The sequence below is a fragment of the Equus przewalskii genome, chromosome 8 (assembly GCF_037783145.1).
Source record: "Equus przewalskii isolate Varuska chromosome 8, EquPr2, whole genome shotgun sequence".
Taxonomy (NCBI): Eukaryota; Metazoa; Chordata; class Mammalia; order Perissodactyla; family Equidae; genus Equus; species Equus przewalskii.
Genome location: NC_091838.1, coordinates 1489341 through 1513279, shown reverse-complemented (window position 1 = coordinate 1513279; position 23939 = coordinate 1489341). Strand labels below are relative to the sequence as shown.

General features: G+C 38.4%; 1 long non-coding RNA gene across 1 annotated transcript; it reads left to right on the top strand.

Annotated features, from left to right (window-relative positions):
- Positions 1-11695: 11695 nt before the first annotated feature.
- Positions 11696-22719, top strand: LOC139084996 (uncharacterized). Its single transcript, XR_011542926.1, has 3 exons — positions 11696-11858; positions 14395-14453; positions 18091-22719. It is a non-coding gene; the product is annotated as an uncharacterized lncRNA (long non-coding RNA).
- The last annotated feature ends 1220 nt before the right edge of the window (positions 22720-23939 follow it).

Sequence of the window (23939 nt, the reverse complement as noted above, 5' to 3'; positions counted from 1 at the left end):
CATCTTCCATTCCTTCTTCAGAGCCCTTTGTGAAGGTCCACTCCCTGTGAATTCACGTTTCCTGACGGGGCTGGGCCTTGTCAGGAACTCTGATTCTCTGCCCAGGGGGCTGTACTTGTTCTCACTTTTAAATGCATTTTGACTATGCGAGAGTCATGCTGTGCACTTCACAGAATGGGGCAAATGTCCTTCTTCTAGAAGTGTAGGTCTTTGTTACCCATATCCGAAAATTTCACTATATGTGACCTGAGGTTCTGTGGGGTCTCTTGCATCAACAGCTCCTTCTGTTTCCATGCCGGTGCCCACTGCGGTCTCCAGGGTTTGTTGCAATATCATAGGCCTGGCTGGGGCATCATTTAGTCTCGTTCTCATCGATGGTCCTGGATCTCTACACTTCAGTCTCCTCCCTGAAGTCATCTTGTCCCATACACGTCAACCAAGGAAAATAAAATTTGTGGGTACTGATCTGCATGTCGTCAGATGGATACAGACATTTCTGAATACATTTCATGATAATTAGTATTCATAGCAAATTTCTTATATCTCCTTCACAATCAAATTAATTATGAAAATTAAATGAGATAATATATGTGAAAAAGCCTCCTATAATTCCTGAAACAGAACAGGCATCCAGCAAATTAGTTCCTTCAGTGATCAAACCCTTTTTGACTAAGTACCATTTCCCAAGATCAAATCTAGGACTTGGAGTGACACAAATAAAGTAGATAGAATTCTTGCCTTCAAGTAAATAGAAAGGGAAGACAGATGTTTAACTAAATAATACAGGAAATTGTTGCAGGTTTTTTCAGTTGGGTTTTTCTGGTTACTTGCATTCAGAAGCATCCAAATTCAAACTGTTTTAACAATAACTTAGTATGGGTTCACATAACTAAAAGTCTAGAGGCACAGCGGTATTGGGGAACAGTTCAGTTGAACTTCTGTCGTATGTCTCGGTTTTTCTCTTAGTTCTGCCCTCTGTCATGTGGCCCCTTTGTCCTCCGATTGTTGCCGGCAACTTACTTCCTCTTTCACATTCAGTGAAATAGCAAACCCAGATCTCCATGTCTCTCTCTTAAAAGTAAGAAAATTTATTTCCTAGAAGCTCCCAGGAAAACCTCTTCTGAATTTCAAAGTCCCCGAATCTCTTAGGCCAGTCTTTCCCTGAAACAATCAGGGGCAAAAAGAAAAAGGCTCTCATTGTTGACTTAGACCCATCAGGACCCTCCCATCAGTCAGACTCAACCCCTCAGTCACATCACTGCTACCTAGAGAAGGAGCGACAGGTCCACTGGTTGGTACCATGGCTGAAGATTCAGCTGAGTATAGGAGGAGCACAAAAAGGGAATGCTAATGACAAAGCATTCTTTGGCAATGAAAAGAACCAATCGGGACGGACGTACTTCAAGGAAGACAAGTCCAAAGCAGATTTGGAGGGAGGAAAGATGGTAAGTGAGCGTTTGCCAGCAGACAAGGCAGGAAAAAGGACTTCAAGGATATGACAAGGAATAAAAGCATAAAATACCATCCTGCATGTGTGGACTTGCAGGTTGCCTGGTATACAGTGCATGGTGGCATGTTAGCAGCACCAAAGCAATTGAGGAGCCAGGAGAGTGTGGCTGGATTACATCATGAAGAGGCAGAGTTTGACTTTATTCTGTAGAATCACTGAGGATTTTCAGAGGAATGATAAGCACATTCATATTTTTGACTCATCTATGGCTGCTATATGTAGAATGCGTTAGAGGTTGTCTTCATAACACAGGGATCCAGATAGGTACCAAGTGAAATAGAACAGGTAAGAGATGATAGCGTCCTGAACCAAGGCAGCGACAGTGGGTGTAAAGATGTTTTTGATTTAGAACTTCAGGCCTTGGTGGCCTATATGAGGTGGCAAATAAGAGAAGAAAAGATCAAGTGAAACCCCAAATGAAGGGTGACATCATTCAATAGTTCAGTCATGTGCTGTATAACGAAGTTTCGGTCGATGATGGACAGTATATATGATATTGGTCCCATAAGATTAGTACCAGATAGCCTAGGTGTGTAGCAGGCTATGCCACCTAGGTTGGTGTAAGCACACTCTATGATGTTCTGACAATGATGAAATCGCCTAACGACGCATTTCTCAGAACACCTCCCCATTGTTAAGAGACACATGACTGCATATCAGATCTGAAGATAAAAGAGGTTTTAGAGAATGTTGATTCAGTTAAGACAGTTTGAGTTTGGAGTGACTGCTGCTCATCTGGTGGAGCTAATTAGAAAACTGGATCGAAGCATCTGAAAGTAAGAGGAGAGGTGTAGACTGGTGCTATATGCCTAAGCCATTGATCTACAGATACTAGTTGAAAGTATTAAGAACAGATGCCTTCAAAATGCTGACATGGGAGGGGTAGGGAAAGGAAGAGGAATCCACACAGAAATCTGGGAAGAATTTCCAAAGATAATAGTGCAATTAATAAAAGGAACAATGGCCACATTCATTCAGTGCTTAATTTAGCTGGGTACTCTACCAACCAATGACGTTTATTATCCTACTTAATCCATAAAAAACACGTGGACTTTCCATCATTATTTTCTTTGTTGTACAGATCAGAGAACACAGGCCCAGAGGATGGTTTGACGAGTTCTCCCAATGTTAAAGAAGTAGTTAGTTTAGAGCAAAGTATTTTTTAATATAATTTAAATGTGTTAAATCTGTCTTAGCAAACTGTGTGAATCAAGGCGACTAGGTATTTTTAGTGTATCCTACACTAGTTTTTGTTTCACTTACCTCAGTTCTTTCAGTTTGCAGGATAAGAAATGGATAAAACACCAGCAGAAGCTCAGAAAACTTAGATATTATAGTTCTTGTGATGTTGCCAGAAAGCACCCTTTGAACTTACCTGTTCAAGAATAATACTTTCTTCCTGAGGAGGAAAATTGGATTTTCCTTTCTAATTCTGTCATCGTTCTACCTTCAAGGAGAAGGTTTTCCACTATGGGGCCATGTTGGGAAAGGAATTTTAGTGGAAATAAAAAAGGGAGTATAAATGGTATCAGTCTTTGGTGATTTTCTTCTCCAAAGTGGTATGTTCTCTTTGTTCTTCTTGAACCTTTCTTTGTTATTGGTTCTCTTTCTGCCATTGTGACTGGGTCTAGTTAGATCAGGTTACACCACAAGTGGAACTAGTTATGCAGGAGAAGTGCGGCTGGCCGTGAAAGACTTGACTTCAGCTACATTTCTTTAAGCTATCTTATGTTATCTTTGTTTTATTTTATTTCCTTTCCTCTGCTTATACTTTGAAGTATTAACTAATGTATTTCACACAGTGCCCTTGCCTTTCGGCAAGATAACTGAAGCATTCAATGCTTACCCTTCAAGGAACGCGTGATGCAAAGGAAAAATGAATCAATTACCATGTTGACTTTCAAAAGGCTATATACTTCGGATGATCAGGCTGAATTCTGGGATGAAGAGCAGGAAGCCTCCTGTTTCTGCTGAAGGATCCTTGGCAAGGAGCCCTGTGCTTTGCCCCCTTCAAGGGATGAAATGTGGGGACAGGGACGGAAGCAGGAATAAAACCCTAATAAGTTTAGGAAGAGCAAAGAAAACTTCTGCACATACCCTTCGCCCGCTTAGGGCTTGAGATAACGGATCCTAGAGAAGAAGTGACCTCACTGTTAACGTCTGTGCAGATAAGCATAGACATGCAGCCATCTCCCCCATAGTCCTCCACTCCATGTGCTTCATATAACAGGAACAATAGACGGATTTCTGCTCTTGGTTGTAGGATGGAAGAGGGGAGAGACTTTGGGCATCAGCACCTAATCTCCTTTGGGCTAGTGTTGCACTAACCAGCAAGAGTATCCTCCAGGAACACCAAAGTTGCATAAAATGGCACTGACAAGTTGTGAATCTAAAGATTCTGTGCGGTCAGCAAGGACCTGAGAGTCAGCCAGAGACTAGGCTCAGCCAGAAAGGGTACATTATGATCATAGGGATCAAATCACCTCGTCTCGTGACTTGGCACTACGTAAGTCCCCTGGAACTTTAGATGCCACCTGAGTGACATTAAATTGGTGGAAAGATTGAGTTTCCAACATCCGTGAAAATAGGACCTCAAAATCAAATTTAAGTGTAAGTTTGGTAGAATAAAGTTACAGTTCCTCCCCAACTGAGTTTATAGACTGAGTTTCATACCAGCTATCCTTGCTTTTGCCTCTCACATTTAGAGGATTAAAATTCAGAAAGCGACACTAAAATGGAAGACAAGAAGCACTAGATCTGTTTCTCCCTCTGATTTACACCTTACACAGAAAAGACAAAAGATGCCTTCACTGCACACACACGGTCCAGTCTATATCAGCAGACAGGTCCCTGGTGGGGACTTGCTGCCAGCAGCCTGGCTTAACAAGCAGTGTGCAATCTGCCTGGAGGGTCGTTAGTGTGTCGTCTTCCTCGGGAGCCCAGCTGGGGATAGATAGCTGATGGAAGATTAGGAATTCCTGATGTCAAACACCACTCATCACCTCAGAGAGGGCTGACGTTACACACTCAAATAGAACACAATCTGTATGGCCCAACATCCATTTTTTATCCTACAAAGAGTAGACAAACATTCCTTTTAAAATGCAAAGCAAAATATCATCTTAGGTGTCAGTGTCAGCAATATTTGTGCTTATTTATAACATCAAAACATCTGTAGAAAGTAGAATTGGATTTTCAAGATTTATTTACATGTGGACATTGCCATCAACTTCTTATTAGATAAGTTTTATGGGATAAGTTTAGTGTGTGTGTGTGTATGTGTGTGTGTGTGAATATGCCAATATGTATGAATGTACATGTTTCTTAATATAGAAAAATATGAGACAATGCAAATGTCAAGAGTACAGAATTGCATTCCAGTATATACGATGATTGACAATTTAAAATCATGTTTCAAAAAGGTGAAGGACATCAAGTTGAAATCTACTAATTATAATTTAATTTACTGAGAATGCAGTGCTCCAGAGATTATTTCTGATTATAGTAATTTTAGTGACAGGAGCTGGCATCAAGACTGGTTTTTTACATATACTTTTACCATAGACAAAGAATAATTATCCCATAATATTCCTCTTGAAACATCAAACTGTCTCTCACCACAGTCACCTGAGGATTTGGAATTTTCATCATGAATTGAGTTTTTCTGTGTCTGCTTGTCTCCTCTAAATATAATCCATAATGAAGAACAGTAAAAAAGAAAATAGCAAGCAATGAAAACCTAAGAAAACAGTTATAAGAGCGTATTTCGAGAAGATTAAACTTGAGGAAAAGGCAGTTAGGTTTGCAGGTTGCTTTCCATGGCCCTTCCTCTTTGCCTAGTTTTTGAAAAATCCTATTTGGGTCAATTCCCTGGCAGACTTACATAGATTATGCTTGAGGCAATTTGCTGCTGGTAGACATTCCAACACCATATGGGATGCCTCAGAACTGATGCCCATTCTTGAACGGTACTAAAGTGTGAAGAGATATCTACCTGTGTCTAGTATGGAGCTGTTATTATGTCAAATAATGACACCTAGGTTGCACCCAGATTTATAAATCAACAGTACTCTGGACAAGCACCCGTAGATTATGGAGGCAAGAAATCACTGACCTAAGGGAGGTTTAGCATGGGTTCTGTTTAGCTCTCAACAAGTTCAAGTGCAACTGGTGGTCCCCACAGTCTTCCTCCATCACAGCCACCAGCGCACTTGCTGTTCAGGCCCCGACTTTTTTTTATTTGCAGAAGACATTATCCACATGGAGTGAGAAAGACAGGGACTGAGGAAAGTCTCAGGTTATTCAAGGGGCAAGGTGTTCATTTGTGACCAGATGGAAGAATGACACTGTCCACTTCTATCCCTCCAGGGCCCGCTAATCTCTATGCTGCTCTCATCACCTTTTCCCTCCATCTCTCCTCCTCATTCCGTCCTAGGGAAGCTTTATAGTCAGTGGGGGGAGGGGAGGATGGGGTCCCTCATTTCTGCTCTTTCCTGTTATTCGTCTTCATCAGTGGATACAGAATGGCCTGGTTGCTTGAATAAAGGAGTGTATATGGGGAGAGGTAGAGGAAAAGCAGAGAAGAGCGAGGAAAACATGCACTACCTAGACAAAAATGCACACACTATCTGATACCTTTAAAATATTACCCTGGGCTTATGAAAGAAAGAAAGGATGGTCCAGACAGACAAAACAGCGTGTTATAAAAGGCACTCTAGAATGGAATATACGTTCTATTCAGAGTTCTACAAATTTCAGATCATTTTGAATATTTTAGGTTGTGGCAAGACACTCAGATTTTATCCTGAGAATGTTGGGATATTAGTGATGTGTCTCAAGCAGAAAAAATATTTATATTCTAGAAAGATCACTGTGGCTGCAGAGTTGAGGATGGACTCTAGAGGGGCAGAATTGAGACAGGATCTCAATGAGGAGGCTATTGCAGGAGTTGATGCGACAGATAATGCTATTTGTCTTAGCACTGTAGCAGTGGATAGGAAAAGATATGTTCAGATTTGGGCTATGTATCTATGGCAGGAATCTACAAGCACTTACCTGATGAACTGGACATGAGATGTGAGGAAGAGGCAGGAGTGAATAACAATTCCTACCTAGATACCTTTCCTGAGGAACTGGAGGAACATGGAAATGAGGACTCTTGGAGAGAGCAGATTTGAGTGTTGAAAACTAAATGCTCCCTTGTGGAAATGTGATAGGTGAGATGCAATGGAACATTCAGATGAAGACTTTGAGAAAAATGTTTGATACTCATGCAGAAGATACAAATATGAGGGACAGCAGCATATAGATGTTATGGAAAGTGATAAAACTGAGTGAGCTCACTAAGGCAAGAACATAAATACAGAAAAGAGAAGAACCAAGAAAAAGCCCTGATAGAAAAGTAGCTAGTGAAAAAGCCAGCAAAATAGGAAGAAAACAAGGCGAGTCTAGAAACAAACATACATATTTCAAAAGGAACGGAATAGTCAAACTACCAATGTTGCAAAGATATGTAAGAAAAGGACAGGAACTTTTCAAGAATTTTCAGAGGCGAGGGAGGGAAGGGTAGCCTTTTTCAACAGGGTGAGAAGAAAATAGGATGGGAAGAAGTGTGTAAAGGCAGTTCCTTTAAGGAGTCTCTTTGAAGGGGAGCAAAGAAATGGAGAATAACTGCAAAGAAATTAAAAAAAGAAATGCAAGGTCAAGGGAAATTTCATTGTTTGTAAATTTTAAAGATGGATAATGTTAAGGCAGAATATTATGGTGATGAGAATGTTCTGGTACACGGAGAAATTGCTGAGAGAAAGAGCAAATTGGGCTACTCTTTTCTGCTTCTGGATAGTAGAGTTGTGAAACTGAAGCTAATTCAGACATTTTAAAAAATAAAAAGACCAGAGAATAAAACTTTTCGATGTCCTTTAGTGATTTTTTTGTGGTGTTTAACAATGGTCTTCATTACATGCTGACTAAGTCTTCACTCATATGATGTTTTGTAACATTTTACAACTGAAGAGAGATGATGGAGCGAGACGAGAAGACTTAGACACTTGTCACTCTACATATTGCTTGGACTTTTTTTAAAAAATCAAATCTTGTAAAGAGCCTCTAAGCTAATAAAAGGTTACAACCACTTCTGAAACATGAGGTGAATTGAATGTCTCTTGCCGTAACAGAAAAGTAGCTGATGAAAGCATTCAAAAATTCCAGAAAATGAATGTCATAAAATTGGGTAGTAAAATATAAAAATCTTGCTATAAACTAAAGAAAGATCAAGCCTTGGGAAGTCAGAAAACGTTTTCCTAGTTGGTGGATTGTTACTGTGTGGACAAGGCTACTACAGGAAGCAATAAAACCTCTATGAGCACAGTGACAATGACCTAAGTGTTTGACTGTACAGTTTGCAGCCTGTACACATCAGCCGTGTAAGTGAGGGTTCATTGACACCATATCGGCTCTTTCTTTGAAAACGCGTCATTTCAGCAGAGTGAAGAGTGGAAAGGAATCAGGACTTTTTTTTTTATTATTATTAAGGTTATGATAGTTGACAACCTTGTGAAATTACAGTTGTATATCATTATTAGTCATGTTGTAGGTACACCACTTCACCCCTAATGCCCTCCCCCCACTCCCTTTTCCCCTGGTAACCACCCATCAGTTCTCTTTGTCCATATGTTAACTACCACCTATGAGTGGAGTCATACAGAGTTCATCTTTCTCTGTCTGGCTTATTTCACTCAGTATAATACCCTCAAGGTCTATCCATGTTGTTGTGAATGGGATGACTTTGCCCTTTTTTATGGCTGAGTAGTATTCCATTGTATATATATACCATATCTTCTTTATCCAATCATCAGTTGCTGGGCACTTAGGTTGGTTACATGATTTGGCTATTGTGAATAATGCTGTGATGAACATAGGGGTGCATGGGACTTTTGGAATTGCTGATTTCAGGTTCTTAGGATAGATACCCAGTAGTGGGATGGCTGGGTCATAATGTATTTCTATTCTTAACTTTTTGAGGAATCTCCATACTGTTTTCCATAGTGACTGCAACAGTTTGCATTCCCACCAACAGTGTATGAGGGTTCCTTTTTCTCCACAGCCTCTCCAACATTTGTCACTCTTGGTTTTGATATTTTTGCCATTCTAACAGGTGTAAGGTGATATCTTAGTGTCGTTTTGATTTGCATTTCCCTGATGATTAGTGATGATGAGCATCTTTTCTTGTGTCTATTGGCCATCCGTATATCTTCTTTGGAGAAATATCTGTTCATGTCCCCTGCCCATTTTGTAATTGGGTTGTTTGATTTTTTATTGTTGAGTTGTGTGAGTTCTTTGTATATTATGGAGATTAACCCTTTGTCAGATAAATAACTTGGAAATATTTTTTTCCCAATTAGTGGGCTGTTTTTTTGTTTCAATCCTGTTTTCCCTTGCCTTGAAGAAGCTCTTTAGCCTGATGAAGTCCCATTTGTTTGTTCTTTCTATTGTTTCCCTCATGTGAGGGGTTATGGTGTCCGAAAAGATTCTTTTGAAGCTGACGTCAAAGAGTGTACTGCCGATATTCTCCTCTAGAACACTTATTGTTTCAGGCCTAATCTTTAGGTCTTTGATCCATTTTGAGTTTATTTTAGTAAATGGTGAAAAAGAATGGTTGATTTTCACTCTTTTACATGTGGCTGTCCAGTTTTCCCAGCACCATTTGTTGAAGAGACTTTCTTTCCTCCATTGTAGGCCCTCAGCTCCTTTGTCAAAGATTAGCTGTCCATAGATATGTGGTTTTATTTCTGGGCTTTCAATTCTGTTCCATCAATCTGTGCATCTGCTTTTGTACCAGTATCATGCTGTTTTGATTACTGTAACTTTGTAGTATGTTTTGAATTCAGGGATTGTGATGCCTCCAGCTTTGTTCTTCTTTCTCAGGATTGCTTTAGCTATTCGGGGTCTTTTGTTGCCCCATATAAATTTTAGGATTCTTTGTTCAATTTCTGTAAAGAATGACATTGGAATTCTGATTGGGACAGCGTTGAATCTGTAGATTGCTTTAGGTAGTATAGACATTTTAACTATGTTTATTCTTCCAATCCATGTGCATGGAATGTCTTTCCATCTCTTTATGTCGTTGTCAATTTCTTTCAAGAAGGTCTTGTAGTTTTCATCATATAGATCTTTCACTTCCTTGGTTAAATTTATCCCAAGGTATTTTATTCTTTTTGTTGCGATCGTGAATGGGATTGAGTTCTTGAGATCTTTTTCTGTTAGTTCATTGTTAGCATATAGAAATGCTACTGATTTATGTATGTTGATTTTATACCCTGCAACTTTGCTGTAGTTGTTGATTGTTTCTAATAGTTTTTCTATGGATTCTTTGGGGTTTTCTACATATAAGATCATGTCGTCTACAAACAGCGAGAGTTTTACTTCTTCATTGTCTATTTGGATTCCTTTTATTTCTTTATCCTGCCGAATTGTTCTGGCCAAAACCTCCAGTACTATGTTGAAGAAGAGTGGTGAAAGTGGGCACTCTTGTCTTGTTCCTGTTCTGAGAGGGATGGGTTTCAGTTTTTGTCCATTGAGTATGATATTGGCTGTGGGTTTGTCATATATGGCCTTTATTATGTTGAGGTACTTTCCTTCTATACCTATTTTATTGAGGGTTTTTATCATAAATGGATGTTGGATCTTGTCGAATGCTTTCTCTGCGTCTATTGAGATGATCATGTGGTTTTTGTTTCTCACTTTGTTAATGTAGTGAATCACGTTGATTGACTTGCGGATGTTGAACCATGCCAGGAATCAGGACTTTTACTTTAAACCACAAATTGTTTTCCCTTTTCAAAGATAAAGTATTAAATGAGTAAAATCTATTGTTGTAAGAATCAAGATAATAGTTGAAACGAGTCAGCCTGAAGAACGTTCCTAGTATCCTGGATTAGTGAAACATGAGTCTATGCTTATCCAAGGCGAAGGAAGAAAAGAATAAGCAGAACTCTTCAGATCACTGAGCATGATGGAGCTGGAGCAACTTACGATGATGACAAAGACTGGCGGCACTGACTGTATTTGGCCATCTGATCATGATGCGGTTTTTATTTTTGTTTTTCTTTTTTTTGGACACTTCAAAGCATGACAACGCAGAATACTGACAATACCTTCTTACACTCTTGCAAATTGAAGGAGACCATGACGGAAAATATTCAATACTCCAAGGCCCCAAACACTCCACTAACTCCCAAATATTCAGCTCTTTGAGCTAAATTGTGCTTTATTTACCTCCTAGAATCATTTGGTTGATAATTATCATGTTGCTTAATATTACTGAAAATTGCTCACCCACAACCCACTACCAACTCCCTGTTCCTTTGCCTATAAAAGTTCCCGCCACAGAATTAGGCACAGGGCAATCGGTACATGAGAACAAAACATGCTGTCTTCATCTACTGATAATACTGGTTCCAAAATCAGGAGGCTTTCCTAACAAATTAAATGCTAAAGTCAGAAGATTGTGTAATTTTGATGTCTCTGAATGCTTGTTAATACTCTGATTTTTATGCTATAAAAAACTAAAAATACTGATTTCTTTATGAGGCAGAAAAGGAAAGAAATCTCCCATTACTTTCCTTTATATTAAATAGAGTTATTAGCATTAAGAAAGGGCTTACATGGGGCTGGCCAGTGGTGTAGGAGTTAAGTTTGTATGTTCCACTTTGGCAGTCTGGGGTTCCTGGGTTCGGATCCTGGGCACGGAGCTACACACTGTTTATCAAGCCATGCCGTGGCAGGCATCCCACATATAAAGTAAAGGAAGATGGGTACGATGTTAGCTCAGGGCCAATCTTCCTTAGCAAAAAGAGGAGGATCAGCAGTGGATGTTAGCTCAGGGCTAATGTTCCTAAAAGAAAAGAAAGGGCTTACAACCTCACTTCTAAAGAGTTCATCTGATTTAAACACGTACCACAATCTCTCTCACAAAAATCAAACTATCCAAAAAGGGCAGGGACATGAAGCAGGCAGGATCAGATTGCTGGGAAGTTCATAAGATTCACCAAGATGTACAGAAGCAGAGCGAAGAGGGTCAGTGTAACCGAAGTGTCTAGGCAGGAGAGCAATGCAAAAATAGACCTCCTGGCACAGGAGTTTTTGATACACCAATCAGCTCACACACATAAAAAATCTGGGAGCAATGTCAAAGTGAGGTGGACATTGGCTTGGTTTGCATGTGTTTTCTTTCCACTTAGGATTTTGTCCTACAGCAGCTGAACAGAAAGCATTCCAATCGAGCTGAACCAAACAAGCCATGAAGGTGCAGAACGTCCAGGACGCCGGTCACTCCATCTTCTGGGCTCAGGTCAGTCACGGGCTCCGTCCAGGAAGATGTTATTGTGTGGTGCTCTCCAATCCCTGCACACTTTTTCCTTTGTTTCCACAGCTCAACAAACTCAACTTTCCCTTATACTCCTTTCCAATGAGCTACTATCAATTTTTGTTTTTTTAAAGACAAATTCCTATATTTTTTGTTTTTTTAAAGATGATTTCCTATATTTATTGTTGTATTTATTTATTTTTTAGAAATTTCATGTTTTTGTAACTGTGCCAGTATTTTTATTGAGGTATTGTGTCAGTTGGGGCTCTGGTTAGAACATGACACAGGTTCTGAATGGTCTGTCCTTAACTTTATTTTCCCATAACTCCCATCATTTACTATAATATTCCCTTCTATCTCAGTCTTGATTGCAGGACAATGAGCAGGAAGGCCAGGGTTTCCAGAGGTTTGTGTGTGTGTGTGTGTGTGTGTGTGTGTGTGATAGAGAGAGAGAAGGAGAGAGAGAACAGAGGGAGGGAGGGAGAGCTGCTCCAGAAAGCCAAGGACTAAAATATACGACCACATTAGCTCTTGCTGCTTTAACTTGTTCATGGTGTTCAATCAACATTCAAGGGTTATAGCTATTCACAAAGGAGCCAAGGTTTGAAGATTGGGAAATAAGGCCACATTTAGACATTAAAATCTGGTCTCATATTCAACCCATTTTTTCCAGAAACATAGGTGAGATTTATTTTTATGAAGATGCTTATATATAGTTTTCAACAAATGTCAACATACAATTCAGTTAAACAAGAACCAAGAAGGTTGCCTTGTCTCATAGGGTTGCAACAACTGAGCGTTCTCCCTGTTCTTTATGTCTAACTCTGTGACTGCCATAAACATATCATGTATTAGATTTCCTCTCAGTGTCTGCCTCTCCCAGAGGACTCAGAGCTGTTATAGACAAGGCAACAAGCATTATATATCATCGTACCCCTAACACAAGGCTTAGAACTTAAATGTTTGTTGAGTGAACAAATAAACAAGAAAATATTTATTGATGCAAATATTGATCTCCATCTCACAATTTGTCAACTGCTAATCTGAGGTGTCAGGATCTAATATACTGTCCTCAAAGGACACCCACACTGCATGGTGTCATGGTTGATACATTGCCCGTCCTTTTACGTCTGTCCATTATTGCTACTCGATGGGGAACTTTGGAAGGTGCTCTCATGTACCTTCCAGAGATTATCATAATTTTTACACCTAATAGATGTTCAATAAATATTCTCTGAATACCTTATTTAAGGTTATCAGAGACAATTATTTATAAAAGAAGTCAGAAGCGAAAATTTCACTAGTTTTGGAATCCAGAAATCATATTCTAATATTTGAAATGATCTCTAGATAAATGACTGTTTTAGTGAGGGATTACAATATGCAAAATGAAAATAAACTTTAAAGAGTTAAGAAAATCCTTAAATCATAAATTGTTCATTCATTTGTATTATTGGTCATCATTTATAAAACTAATGCTTCATTTCTACCTTTTGATGATGAAAAAAGGCAAGGGAAATTTTTCTTAAGAGAGTTTGCCATCTACAAGACCAAGAAATAAGATTGCAGACATGCCATTTTTTGCAGTGCCTAAATTCTCAGAGGTTGGAATCATTAAATCACACTTAAGCATGAAAAATATCTAATGGAAATATAGAGATGAGGAGCGATTTCTCCGCAGAAAAACAAAGTTTATTCTGGGTGCTGTGAAGGGCTGTGACTCAATATGATGCATTGTTTGTGTTGGTTTTCCCTTTGTGTTTCTCTCTGCTCCTTCTCTCTCCATTCTTGCAATTACATGCTTCAGTGATTTATGATGGCAGCAACAAATCACAGGTTCTGAAGCAATAAAAGGACTACATTAAAAAGTTCTACTCATCTGCAACATCTTCTGGTGATGGAGAAGTGACATTGTTGAAAAAAAATAAAGATTTTCAATAGCACTCACAAAGCAAATGAATAAGCAATTGGCATGTCCTATACTCTGGAATCGAACAGATCCTGATATTAAAATCAAGTTTTGCAGCATACTGACAAGTTTGAAGCCAGTCATCCTCCTTTGCTGTGAGATTCATCAGCCGAAATGCTTCTACTCTATCTTGAAGCGAACCACACAGAGCGTTCCGCAAAGAAGCTTGCTGTGCTCCGGGCTTTAAGATTTTTGTTGGTGGCATTGGTCAATCTACCCATTTTTTTCTCAGCTTTATTGAGATATAATTGACATGTAACACTGTGTAAGTTTAAGATGTACTGTGTGTTGATTTGATACACATATATATATTTCAAAATGATTATTACAGTAAGGTTAGTTAATACCTCCATCACCACATTTGGTTATCTTCTATTTTTTGTGTGTGATGATAACTTTTAAGATTTACTATCTTAGCAACTTTCAAATATATGATACACTATTATTAACTATAGTCACCATACTGTACATTAGATCCCCAGAACTTATTTATCTTATACCCAGAAGTTTAGACTCTTTGACCAACATTTCCTTGTCTTCCCCACCCTTCAGGCCCTGGCAACCACCATTCTACTCTCTGTGACTATGAGTCCAGCTTTTCTAGATTCCAGGTATGTATAAGTGAGATCATACAGTATGTGTCTTTCTCCCCTGACTTATTTCGCTTAGCATAATGCTCTCAAAGTCCATCCATGTTGTCACAAAAGGCAGGATTTCCTTCTTTATATGGCTGAATAATATCCCATTTATATATTTATGTATGTATCACATTTTATATATACCACATATAATATATATATTATACCATATATATTCCACGTTTTCCTTACCCATTCATCTGTGGATGGCCAATCTATTTAGAGATACAAGCATATCAGATAGAATCACCATTCAGGTGAGTGTTTCATCTTCCATGGAAGAGACAATGTGGTGTGAAAAGTTCATAATACAGAGGTCTCCATCACCACTATGCATTAGAATCAGTTGGGGAAGTCTTTTAGAAAATATAGATTCCAAGCCATGGCCTGTGATTCCATTTCAGTTGGGTGAGGCTGAGGTGCAGGCATAACTACTTTCTAGAAGCTCCTCCAGTGGTTTTAAAGTACAGCCAGGACTGAGAACCAGTTCAACAGTGTAACCCAAAGGAACATGGACAAAGCCCTGACTCAGCAGACCTGAGGTCAACAGCCATTACAAGTCTCATTAGTTATGACTTTGAAATAACTCCTACAGTTAATATCTTTATAGAAAAGTGGTTTTACTATAGGACTTCTAAGCTGGCTAACAACTGTAAAGACCCTATTGCTCTGCTAAAGCATTAAACAAGCTACCTCAAACAGCAAAGACGCTCGTGAGTCACTAAAATTTGCCATTGTTACTGACCTATCAATATATTTTCAATCTCAAAAGGAAATGCTATCCATAGTTCTAACAGTGGCAACTCCTCTTAAAAATATTTAGGAAAACAGGGGCCAGCCCCGTGGCTGAGTGGTTATGTTCACGTGCTCTGCATTGGTGGCCCAGGGTTTCGCCAATTCAGATCCTGGGCGTGGACATGGCGCCGTTGATCAGGCCATGCTGAGGCGGCATCCCACATAGCACAACCAGAAGGACCTGCAACTAAAATATACAACTATGTACTGGGGGCTCTTTATGGAGAAGAAGAAGAAAAAAAAAAAAAAGATTAGAAACAGATGTTAGCTCAGGTGCCAATCTTCAAAAAAAATTTCAGAAAACACCAAAAAGACCTATGCCACAATATCTGTTTCATCTCAGAAGGAGAAAGATGTTGAGGAAATCCTTGTCTGCTGGCCTCCACAAGTTTTTCAGTGTTTGCCTCATACAGTAGTGCTCCCTACCCATGGGGGATATGTTCCAAGACCCCCAGAAGATGCATGAAACTGTGGGTAGTACCAGACCCTATATACTAAGTTCTTTTCACTCAAAGGAGGCACTTCACTGCTTCTCTTTGGCATATCAGAATTGCCAGTGTCAGTACTCTTGAGCAATGGAGACGTTAAGTAAAATAGGGGTTATTGGGATACAAGCACTGTGATGCCATGACAGTCAATCTGATAACCGAGACAGTGACTGATGGGCAGGTAGTGGATACAGTGGATACACTGGACAAAGGGATGACTCATGTCCTGGGCAGGTGGAGTGGGACTGCGCAAGATTTCATCATGCTACTCAGAACAGCACATGACTTAAAATTTATGAATTATTTCTGGAATTTTCCATTTAATATCTTTGACTGCAGTTGACCACAGGTAACTGAAACCTCTGATAAGGGGGGACTGCTGTATTGTTACTGTAAATGTGTATTGTTAAAAACTCGATGACACTTTTCTGTAACAACTAATTATGAATAAATTTACTCAATACTACATATAACTGAATGTTTATAAGAAAAAAGTAAATTTCCGGACCCAAATGCTAAATAACATTAAAGAGCAGCTTGAGAATGCAGTAAAATACTGCCTCTTGAATGTCTTACAGATACTCCTGTAGTTATAATAATTATGGTCCACCAGGAACCTAGAATCTGGTAAATCAGGGATTGTGGAAAAAAAATAAAAGACCCTCCAGCAGCAAGCATTATCCAGAGCCAAGGTCAGCCAGGAACTGAGGGAGGAAAGTCACATTAAAACTTGATTTTGGACGAGGACGCCAACATATGGCCGTCAATGATGCTCCTCATTAGTCAGTCACCTATCGAGGGCACATTGTTAGTCATAACATAACAATGTGTCAACACTCTTAGTTCGTCATGCTTTTTGCAAATGGAATTTTCCATTGCATTGATACACTATCTTAAAGTGCTATTATCAAATGAAAATGGATGCTCAAACAGCCTTCAGGAAAGTTCTCTGTAGTTTCCATATATCGAGAATATGTTTTTAAAAAAGGAAATATAAAAAACGAAACTTTTAATTTTAGTGGTTTTGCATCAGTTCCACAGGGATTCAATTCTATAGGTGTGTTACGGCATGCACCGATTCTAAGCACTGAAGCTGAGCTTCGAGCTCACCTAAGGCTCCCCAGTTTGTACTAGTTGCTTTTTCAACAACAAAAAGGCCATCATGACAAAGTGATTTTGTCACCTACTAGATAAAAGTGTTCCATAAATTTGGATTTGCCAGCGTGAGACTGTAATGGGGAAAGCCAAGCAGTTATTTATGTGCTTCCAATTCTGTGCCGATGCGTTACAATGAACACAAGCCACTCTTACCTACTTCAAATACTTCACTTCAAGTTAGTGGAGCTGTTGAAAACTAGAATGCTGAAAGACATTCAAAAACCAGTTATTTTTTTACTAGAGAAAGAAAAATCTAGCTGCAAATAGGCTAAAAACAGAATAGGATAGAAGAGAATAAAATGTTATTAAAGAAGAAACCAAGAAGTTCTGGAGCTGCCACGCGTTGCTGGTGCTTTCAAGGATTATACTTATTTCTGGTCTTTTTCCCTTTAAGGCCATACTTTCCAACTTTGATTACACATCAGATTTGCCGAGGGATTTTTTTTTTAAGTAGTAATTTACAAGCGTCATCCTGAGTGGTTCAGACTTAATTGGTCTTGGGTGGGCATCAGTATATCTTAAAAGCACTCCGGGAGATTCTAACGTGTAGTTAGGGTACAGACCATTGCCTCCTAGCATATCATTGACGGTATTTTCTACAAATCCAAAACAGCAAAATTAACCCAATAACCCATGCGACCTGCAACAATGATATTAAATAGGCCACCAAATGCTATAAGTTTGCATGGTAGAAAACCTCCTTGATCCATCTTTTTCAGACTTGTTACATGCTACAATTATCCATATGACTAGGTGGTTCCTGATTTACTGCCAGGGCATCTGTAGTCCCCACAAGGCCTCATGTCATCGGAGACTTTTAAGGGGCACATATGTGGGGGAAGGGGAACAAATTTAACAGTTCTTAGAGGATGCCTTACGTCTTACACATGATGCGTAAGGGCTGTGCTTTAGAAAAGGAGTCTGAGGAACTCAAATCCCGCCCATCTCATCTGGGAGGAAAGGACCAAAGGGTTTGGACAATTTTAAATTAAAGTGTTGTAAAAATCTCACAGATTTGTATTATTTCCTCTTGCTGGCTGTAAGATTACGTCTCATCAGATAACAAAGAAGTCTTTTAGAGTACATTGGAAGTGCTATTGTTCAAAACCAGTGGGAATTTTTGAGTTCTATATCTTCATTTCTGCTCCTTATCTTTATCTTTCTTGAAGGCACGTGCTGTAGTGATGAAGGAGGAAGGGAAGTGGAAAGGAAGACGGAAAAGATAAGGAAGAGGACCACACTGTCAGTCCAGAGGCGTTTCATAGCAATTACAAAGCTGAAAGATTTATCTCTTGTTTTCGTTTCTGTTCATTTGTTTGTTTATAGCTAAAACCACAACAAGGACAACGCGTGGAAGTTAGTTTCCTGCCCCGTGAGTTTTGTCAACATGAAATCCTAAAGTATTTTCACAGTGTAAATAAGGAAGCTTATTTTCACGGTACTTGAGAGGCATGGACCACATCTGTCAATCGTGGGCCAAACCCATCTTTTATTTCGTCGTGTGGAGAGTCACATCAGTTTGACATTTCCCCTCTCCTTTCCTTGTCTCTCCTCAACCGGAGTTCCGTGCTTGCACCAGAGCAGAAAGTGTCTAGAGCTGTTTGACTGTGTAGTTAGCAGTCCCCTCTCCCCGCTCCACAGGCACACATCTTCATAAACAGGGACTCAATCACAATATCAACATGGCATTGAATCCTGGTTATTTCTTGAGAGCCTCTGCTTGGCATAGACTGCATCCTGTCCTAGGGTCCACATTGACTTATGTTCTAAAAGGAAAACTTGCATTTCTAGTCTGTGTAACCAAAAAAACTATTTTCAAGCCTTAAGTGTGTTACTGTCATTATATGGAAGAATGGTTTAAACATTTTGACCCAAATGTAGGGTTAAATTTTGACCTCTTTTAACCTTAGACCTGAGTTAATAGCACTTTTATACTAACTTGAAATAATCTAGGCTGGTCAAACTTGCATATTAAATATGTCTGTATTATTCTTAAATATTGTTTGAAATGTAAACGAATGTGGTTTCAGGAAGTTGGAAATATTCCAGCCTATCAAACCCACCAAAGCAATTTCCAGGCTAATTGTTCCTGGCTTTAGTTTCCCAGAATTATACGTATAATTTTCCAGTGTTTAGCTCTTCTAAAGACAGTGATTGTGTTTTGTTTAGTCACCGTACAAACTTGGTGGGTCGAGTAAGAAGAAATTTACATTCACATGAAGTTCAGTCAGGGGATTTGGAATGACGTCTTTGGATGCTAGTAAACTAGCACTTGGTTTGAAAACTGGTAAATAAAGGGAGAGAATCATGAAGATATCTTGCTTTTCTATCTAAGCTAAACTGGACTAAGTATGAAAAGGGGCAGTTTCTCTTTATGGAAATATAACAGTTAATAGATGAAGAAGGATTCATGAAAAGTCACCATTTTGCTCGCCTAGCGAACTGATGGATTTGGACATTAGACTATTGCTGAAAGAGAGGCCGCCAGACAATATGTGCCTCTGACCGGAAGATTATACCATCCATCATGCAGTCTTAGCAAAATATCAAACCTAAACTGGATGAAGTCTGCATGTTCAAGCACCAATTTACAGGAAACACAGCAAAACAAGAATATGCTAAATGACTTTATGGGATAAAACAAGCAATCCCAGACTGTAGGAAAATGTAAAGGATAAATAATAGGGTTTCCTCAACAAATATATTGGAGAGAGAGGGAGAGAAGAGAGAGAATATGTAGGTTAAAAGAGACAAAAAGACAGCTCCTATTTGCAGTGTGTAGACCTCATTTAGACCCTGATTCAAACTACAAAAAAAGTGAAATAAAAATGAAAGGTGTTTGGAATTTCAACAATGACTGACAGGTGAGGATATTGAGGAAATAACGTTAATTTTAAAAGATGTAATCATTTCAAGTGGTTATTTTTACAAGAAAAAGAGACCTCATTTTTAAGAGAGAGAAATTGATGTACATAGACGAAACAATTTAGTTGCTGAGATTTGCTTCAAAATCGTATGTGGAGTAGGAAGTGGGTAGGAGTGCAAATAAAATACGATCAGCCTTGAGTTTTTTGGGGTAGAACTGGCTGATAGCTACACAGATTTTTATCATCATATTTTTTTTTCTACCTGTTTAAATGTTCCGTTAAAAATATTTGATTAAAAACATGTTGAGCCAAGGGTTCTGGGAGAAATGATGTAGCCATTTATATAATAAAAGAAACCATTCTATCTGATATTGCTTCCACATTCTATAGCTTAAAGTAACTCCCTAGCATTAAAAAGTTATTGTTAATCTCCTCATCGCATATGTGGCCATGATCCTTCTCCTAAATAACTTGCCCACAACAGCAAAGTTCAAAGCCAGTTTTTCTTTTTACTTTACTCAGTAGCATGTTTTGCATTTGCTTCCCTGAGACCATATTTGCAAAGTTTTTATTAATTTGCTTATTCATAAAACATTTACTGTGTTCCTTTTGTATACTACAGACTGTGTTAGGTGTTAGGTTTTCAATGATAAGTAAGAATTAAATCTCCACTTGAGGGAGAGATAGGCAATAGAGAAACCAAACATTGCAAAGGAATTAGTAGGCGCTGTGATAAAGGCTAGCAGAGGGTGGTATGGCAACCTGGAAGGAGCTACAGAGTGTAGATTTAGAGGGATCTTTTTATCAGTGTGACGCCTCTTCTGATCATAAATGACTTAGTGTGTGCTTGTTTGTGTAAGTACAAACAAGACATTCCAAGCAAAGAAAGCAGCATGTATAGAGACTGTGGCTGGGTCAGAAAAGAGTTGTTTTTCTAGGCATGTTCAAGGAAGCAGTTCGACAAGAGCAGGGCAAATAAAAGGCAGTGGTGACAAACTGGAGATGGAAAGTCATAGAGCAGGTCATGAAAGGCATCCATTTTCTCAGATGAAGAAAACAGAAAGAGGAACAGGTTCGACCAGAGGCTGATCAGCTCATTGTAGGATATGTTGAGTCTGAGGTGCTTAGGGAGATCCATGGGAGATGTTAGATGGATTTTACAGGGTGAAAGACTGGAAGAAAGATCTAATCTGAAGATACATTAAGAGAATTGGTAGCATATATAAATGGAAGTGTGGTTTTAGAGTTAATAACATACAGAGAGTTGAGATAAGATTTGGATGCCTAGGAACAGAGGAGTGTGATTAATAAGGGGAATGGATGCGGGAAGAAGAATGAACTGAAGGCGTATTTTGCTGCATCTATATTTGAATTCAGCTGACCCTGGCATGAGCATTGTGCTCTCTGTTTACAGTGGGCTTTTGCAAATGTGTACACTCTGAAAAAACTCTGCTCGGGAGGGTACAAGGGAAATTGTAATGTTGAGGCCAAAGTGTCTGGAAATAAACCATTGCTACCCTGGATTAGCTCTGTCTGCTCATGCGTAAGACATTACTGCTTGGTTCTGGGGGTATGGCTTGATTTGGCTCATCTGAGTCTGGAGTAATTGGCACTTGATTAATACATAATAATAAATACAATGAATACATTGCATAATATAATGCTGACTATAGATATAGTTTGGCAAACTGATTTTCAATTATATTGCTTCTCAGTGAATTTTAGGAAGAATTATTAGGGGATAGTATTAAGTATTGTGAAAGACATTTGAGTATATTCAGGTCTCTAAGTTTGTCAAATTCCATTTTATATTTTATTTTAACGGCTCATTTCACAACAGTTCCTAAATTCAAAATTAATCATATTGAAAAAACAAAAAGGTTGTTTTTGAAAGTAAAAGGCAGTATTTACAAAATGGAGATGTCTTACATGCTCAGCCATTTTCTGTTCTCTCCTCCTCAGCCATTATGGGAGAGGGTTCTTTTAGCTTAATAACATATGCTAAGAGGGATGATCAATAATTAGCAAAAGGAAATTTGCTTCCCTCTGAAGGGTCTGAGCCAAATTCTAAGGAATTTGAATTCTATGTAAGCCAAATTCTAAGGAAGACTATAGAAGTTAATGGACTGGAAGGATTGATCCTTGCCTTAACAGAATGATACAAACCAGCCAAGCTCTTCCAGAATTTTTAGGAAAAAGGATGAAATTGCGGATACAAACTCAGTCATTTCAGTACATCACAGAGATTACAAAGTTGAGATGAGTGGGGGAAATAGCAGCTCATTGACTCACTGACTCTCATATTACCTAATAAGTGCTTTTCTCAACATGAGAATACAAAAATGAAAGTTCTGCCTCTTATGAAAATAAAAAGACGGCTATAATAATAAACAATTACAAAATGTTCATATTTTGATACACAGATTTATGGTCTGTCAATCAGTTATCACAGGCTTCAAATATTCTTTTTTGAAATGGTGATGTCATTAACCAATCAAAAATGCCTAAGCTGAGGAGATCTAGTTTTCCCAGCACCTTTTGTTCAAGACACTGTGCTTTACACGTTGCATCACCTTGGCGCCATTGTGAAAGATCATTCTACCATGTACACGTGGGTTTACTCCTGAGCGCTCTATTCTGTTCCGTTGGTCCATATGTCCATCTTTGTGCCAGTACCATACTGTTCTGATTACTGTAGCTTTGTAATATGCATTGGGGTCAAAATCTGTGAGGTCTGTTTGTTCTTTCTCGAGATTGTTTTGGCTATTTGGAGTCCTTTGTGGTTCCACATGAATTTTAAGGGTTTTTTTCCTAATTTTGCAAAAAATGCAATTAGCATTTTGATACAGATTGTATTGAACTGTAGATCCTTTTAGATAGTATGAACATTTTAACAATTTTGTGTCTTCCAATAAATGAACATGAGATATCTTTCCAGTTTTTTGTGTCTTCATTAATTTCTTTCAGCAATATTTTGTAGTTTTCAATGTACAAGTCTTTTCCTCCTTGGTTCAGTTTATTCTTGAATATTTTATTCTTTTTGACACAATTGTAAATGGAATTGTTTTCTTAATTTCCTTTAGAGATTATTTGTTGTTAGTGTGTAGAAATGCAACTGATTTTTGTATATATGCAAAAGAATGAAGTTAGGTCCTTATCTTACACCATATACAAAAATCAACTCAAAATGAATTAATAACTTCAACATAAGACCTGAAACTATAAAAGTCCTAGCAGGAAACATAGGGCAAAAGCTTTATAACACTTGTCTTGGCAAAGATTTCTTGGCTATGAGACCAAAAGCACAGGCAACAAAAGCAAAAATAAAAAAGTGAGCCTACATCAAAAGAAAAAGGAAAGGAAACAATCAACAAAATGAAAAGGTGATCTATGAATGGGATAAAATATTTGCAAAGTATATATGATAAGGGATTAACATCCAAAATATATTAAAAAAACTCCTGCAACTCAACAGCAAAAAACAAATTAAAAAAACTCCTCAAATACACTGTTAAAAAAATGAGAAAAAAAGTTGAACAGACGTTTCTCCAAAGAAGACATACAAATAGCCAACAGGTACATGAAAAGATATTCAACATCACTAAGCATCAGGGAAATGTAAATCAAAACCACAATGAGATAGTCCCTCATACATGTCAGCATGGCCATTATAAACAAACAAACAAATAAATAAACAGAAAATAACAAGTGTAAGGAGTTTGGCTAAAAACTTTCTTATTTTAATATCTCTGCTATAATATGAGTCTGTAATAAGTAATTACTCTAAAATTAAAATATATTCATGTAGAAGGAAACAAATTCTATCATCTTCCCAAGAAGAATCGGGGAGAGGAAACCATGGCAAAAAAAGCCTAGAGGAGATCAATAGAACCTCTGGAAAACAGAATTAGAAAGAAGTAAGTCCTGACCATTGAGATGTAAGCTACACAAAAATATTAAAAATTATTCTCAAAGAAGAAGTTACATACATATGTAAACATAAGCAAATGCATAAAAAGATAGCCTATTGCAGAGATGTGTTAGGGCCGCCATCGTAAAATACCACAGACTGGGAGGTTTAAACAATAAGAAATTTATCGTCTCACAGTCTGGAGGCTGGAAGCCCGAGACCCAGGTGTCTGCAGGCATGG